Below are 5,612 nucleotides of genomic sequence, written 5' to 3'. Positions count from 1 at the left end.
TTGTCCCTTTGTCATGTTAGTTTCAACAGTTGTTTGAAATATGAAATTGTGATACAAACACCTCCCACTAAGAATAATGCATAACAGTATTTACTTTCATTTTATAACACACTTCAATGCTAACAGTCTTTTTACAACCCTTACACATTAGTAAAAATCTGGATCAGCTGGTTAGTTTGGCTATATTAACCTGTTAGATGACGAGTCGGAGGGAAGTTTGAAACAACATGTGGCTAAAGCTTCCTGTTAGCATCTATGCTGACATAACTCTCATTTTTGTCACGTCGGGGTTCTGAGAAACTAGCAAAAGCAGAGCGTTTGAAAGAAGAAAGGAGGTCCTAGAAACAATTTAAAAATGAGTGTTTCTCACATTAAATCATGCAAACCTGTAAACAGTATTCAGTGATTAACAAAAAAAGAATATTCTGTAAAGGGCTATTTTACCATAATCTGCAGTCAGGTTCTTCAAAAAGATACACATTGTTAGAGAGCGGTAATAAAATTAACTGCCTGATGAGGTCAATGTAATGTATGAGTTCAATTGAGGAAATGAAATAGGTGAAGTAAGTTGAGTGCACAAGCAAAACCATTACAGGGAATCATTTCACATTTTTCCAGCTGACCGAGGAATAACACCGCCAGGCTTATTAATAAACACTGCGATCTCTGACTTCCATCTGAACCTACCAAATGTCAAATGTACTGCTCATCTTCCCCATTCATCTTCCTCCTTGTGGCCTTCAGCCGTGGAAAAGAAACGACACAGACACTTACCCAGGATCCCTCTCACACCACCATGCAACATGGCAAGACTCGACATCAGAGGCTCTGGAAGAACTGACATGTTCATGGAGCCACAGATTAACAACAGTAAAAAATCCGCAAAGATGAAAATACATTGCTTGATGATCAAGTAGAAAGAGAAGCCAAAGTGTTTGGATAGAAACATGAAGAAAACATGGAAAACTAAGCTGAAGAGTGAAACAACAATTATGAAATAACATGACAAGTGTATGTTCTGCTTAATGTGGCTTCATTTAGATCGTTTCATCTCTCTGAACAGATGAAAATGAAGCCATAAAACGTCTCCACATGCACACCAGTTCTGTTTATTGATTGTAAAGCTGCGAATCACACATAAGACTGAATATTAGTGCATATCCCGTATCCTTCTAATGAAGCTCACTTTGAGGCTTCAAAGTTAACTAAGTTCCAGACACTTTGGATTAACTCGTGTCTTTGAATAAAAGTCTTTGAAGATAAAGCAGAAACAGAGTTTATCATTAAAAGATGTAAGGGGCTAATTGTGATAAATACATTTTTAAAAAAATCTGATTATTCAGAGATAAAGTTATAGCAGTGCTGCACATCTGAGATTTTTAGACAAACTTAAATCAGAACATGGTCTATCATATTTAAACAGACACCACCAACTTTATCTTGGTAGTGTCAATAATTTTACTCGCAAATATCAGTTATTGTCAATATTGGTGTTAATACACCTCGCTACATTAATTCATACTTGTTATTAATGTCTGGCTTTCTTCCACAGCATGTCTTTTGTCCCATCTTCCTTCCCATATGGAAAAGATATATATAAATCTTATAAAGTTTGTATCTGTCTTGTGTGAAACTTGTATGAAAAGCATACAAGAGTAAAAACAGATATAAGATTCCTTGAAAAATTATATAATGAAACTTGTATGTTTTGGATACTTACTAAAACAATATATGAAAGTAATGAGAAAGTGGCCACTTTCATGAGTAAAGTTAAGTCATATAAGTTTTTACTATTTATTTTCCATATGGGTTCTCTCACCCCAACCGATCGCAGCAGATGGCCGCCCATCCCTGAGCCTGGTTCTGCTGGAGGTTTCTTCCTGTTAAAAGCAAGTTTTTCCTTCCCACTGTTGCCAAAGTGCTTGCTCATAGGGGTCATATGATTGTTGGGTTTTTCCTTTGTATGTATTATTGTAGGGTCTACCTTACAATATAAATTGCCTTAAGGTGACTGTTGTTTTGATTTGGCACTGTATAAATAAAATTCACTTGAATTAAATAATTAATGTAGAACTGGATAGCATATTTTAATAGAGAGAAAAAACAGGTTTCATCTGAGTATTGTCCAGTGGTTCATGTTGAAACTGGTAATTTTAATGAGGTGTGCTCGTCTGAAATGTGCATCTACTTCATGTTCAACTGAAGTTACTGGAGCAAGTCAGGAGCAGCTCATCTGTAGTCTAAAAGCTACTGCATGTTAATGTTCTGTGTAAAGCACTCTAAGTTGCACTGGTGTTCATAGATAATATAAAAAATAAATTTGCCTTTATAGCAGAAACAAGATGTTATTTGATGTTCCAGAGGAAGTGATGGCTTAGAGACCGGCAGTTTGCACTGACCCCATGTGAGTTGAGCACAACAAATATGTTTTTTTAAACTGTGTCTAGGTAAATAATATATAAAGTCAGATATCCACGATCCTGGGATGAGAAGCAGATGGGAGGGACTGACTTTATCTCCAAAATATGACATGAAATGCAATAACTTAAAAGTGGATTTACAGTATTACTGAGCTCTCATATAGTATTGTGATTTTTATTATAATCTCACCATGATTTGGCAGAAAAAGACACCAAAAACAAACCAACCAACAGCCAAGAGAACATGTGAGATGATGCTGGTGATGATGGCACTTTGTTTTTTTGCAGACTGCAAACAGCTTTGTGCGGACCTGACAGCGGTTTTTCTTTTTGTATAAGTGTTTTTGACAAAGAATCTTTACACAATCTGTCATTTTCATCTCCTTGACAATAAAAACATGTTGATCCACAGAAGTGGTTATGAGTGAGTGTGTGGCATTAAGGTTCTCCTTACTCTTCCCAGAATCCTTTCCCCCCTGAGTCAGTGGGTATATATTACTATCCTGATCCTCCCTGTCAGTTCTCATGTGTTCCCCAGTATGATTTCACTTTGAGAGTATAATGTGATTCAGTTCCTCTCTGTGCAGAATAAAGGCGGGCAGTTTTTAAAATGAAAACACAATGAAGAAGACAAGAAACCACCTCCATCCTGCACAATCGCAACAGAGTTAAAGGCTGTATCCAAATACACAACATGTCTTCTTCACCACCAACATTTACATGGCAGGAAACCTCTTTCATGCTACGCTTAAAGACCTGAAGCTGCCGGCTGCAGCATGTGGGGTCTTTATGTTGCTCTGAACATGCAAATGAGCATCAGGATTACAACACAGAACAAAAAGCCCACAAACACTTCCAAGCTGTTTTCTTTATATAAAAAGATAACTGAAAGCGTCTATAGATAATAAAAATGTTATTTACAAATGAAATGTCTCCAAGGATGGAAGGCAGGTAACAGTTTCAGTCTGCTGGTATGTGCAGACTCCAATGTTCAGCCATCTCAGAGTTTTTACATTTAAATATAGACGTATATGTTTGTGATTATTTCAGATATATCAATGCTACATTAGGTTAGGTATGTTAGAAAGGTTCGAGTTTATTATAAACAGAATAGTACGTGGTTGCTTATTATCTGCAGATAGTGAGGACCATAGTTTGGAGATGGCAGAAGGATGTGAATAGGTTGACTTTCGAGGTTTTTACACCAACTAGGACTTGACTTGAACCATGGGAGACAACTGGCAACAAAAAAAAGCTAAACTAGTTTTTCACTTTCATTTGTTGGTTAAGTTTGAGACAAATATACATGTTTAGGCTGGTACATGTATTTTCTTTTTATTATGGATTTTGGACCACTGTGGAAAAAAATTGGGTCATCTATTATTTTTTTTTCAGAATTTTGAGGGGAAAAAAGGTCAGAACATTCCCCTCTCCCCCAACTTTTTTTTTTAAATTGCCCTGTTCCAGATTTGTTCTATAGTTTAAACAATGACTTAATATAAATATTTGCCACGGAAGAGGAGATAAACATCAGGAGCTCAGGAAAAGCAGAACAGGACAGCTTTACTAACAGAATACAGAATATAACTATATGCTGATGATGTTTTATTGCACCTTAACGATGCGTATACATGCATTTCTCAAGTTCATAAAGACTATACAAAAAACTAATTAAAACAAATAACTAGATTAAGTTTTATTTTTATTTATGACAAAACAATTTTAGATTCTGCGTGAAGGCAGTCTGTATGTACATATATGCTAGATGATATTAAAACCACAACATATATTTTCAGTTGGCTTTATACTTATTAATTTGATAGTCTAAACAGGTAACTTCAACGTTAACTGTTACTTAATGTCATAATTTTAGGTTTGAGTTAAGTTTTCTCACAACCCCAGTGATCTTGTGTATGTTTCTTTCAGCCTTGCCCAAGCTGTAACCACAGGCTAAGAGCCTGATTTTGGCCCTGCTGTTGGCAGAGTTGCAGATTTGTGGCCACAAAAAAATGCCCTCAGAAATGCATGCTCTTTGTCAACTCAGCTCCTCTGCAATGTTTACTGTGTGATGAGCTGTTTTTCTTGTGGCCGCCTTGCAGTTGTTTCCATGTGCAAAGGTGTCCTCGGAGATTAAACTTGAAGCCCACGGATCGGTAATTCCAGCCGCATTTCTTCCACTGCAGCACGGGCACACGGCAGGCGAGCTGCTGCAGAGGATGGCGCCAGCAAGATCCTATTTTTCCAGTTAGGAGTGGGTGATTGTGAAGGCCAGAAAACAGATATATGTTCACGGAGCTGACGGAAGCTGCGTCAGAGCCAGGCCATGAGGAGATGGTTGTGTTTTTTGAGAAGGCAGAGGATGAAGAGCGTGGCAGCACCGGGCAGCCAGTAAAATGTATAACTCTGCTGCAGTGGAGCCGTCTGCCTGGCTTCACTTAACTTCAATTTCCAAGTTGACTTTCCGCCACACGAAGCAAATCAGACAAGCTAACGGTGCTATAAATAGCTCTATAAAATACTGCTGCTAATAACAGAGTGCAGCACACATGAGTTTCCATTTGTTGTGATTTGGATGCAGCATCGTCACTAAAGGAGCTCAAGCTTCATTAATGGAGCAGCAGGATTAAACAGCTTATTTCATTTCTGTTCAGGTTTCAAAACCGATGGAAAACATGGAACAAACACAACAGAGTGAAGATGTTCAAGCTGCATAGTGTGACTTCATTAGAAAAAGCTGGATGTCCCCAGTGTAGTAGCTCATCAGGCTCACAGTCTGTCACAGTTTACAGCTTACTGCCCGTAAACCGTGAATGCAGTTCGAGTGAAGACCCATTCACCTATCCTGTTTTGTAAGGCTACATCCACACGTACACTGATATGTTTCAAAACTGACTTTTTCCTAGTCTGTTTTGAAAAATAATCTCTTCCTACATGATATAACTGTAAATGTGTCGGATCATCAAAAGCCCAAAGACAATAACATGTTAGAAAAAGGAGATAAAGTGGAAACCTTTGATGCTGTGAGACAAAATCTCAGTTTTTCTCGTCCACATTTAAAAGCAGAGTTTTTCATCCTGGCAGTTTTATTAAAGCTCCATTTTCAGTGATCTGAAATGCCATTCACATGTGGGCAAAAGGCCAAAACAGCCAATTCACTAAAATACCTGCGTATGTGTGGGCGTGATTGGTTGA

The sequence above is a fragment of the Neolamprologus multifasciatus genome, chromosome 17 (assembly GCF_963576455.1).
Source record: "Neolamprologus multifasciatus chromosome 17, fNeoMul1.2, whole genome shotgun sequence".
Taxonomy (NCBI): Eukaryota; Metazoa; Chordata; class Actinopteri; order Cichliformes; family Cichlidae; genus Neolamprologus; species Neolamprologus multifasciatus.
The sequence above is the reverse complement of the archived record's forward strand: the minus strand, read 5'-3'. Positions refer to the sequence as shown.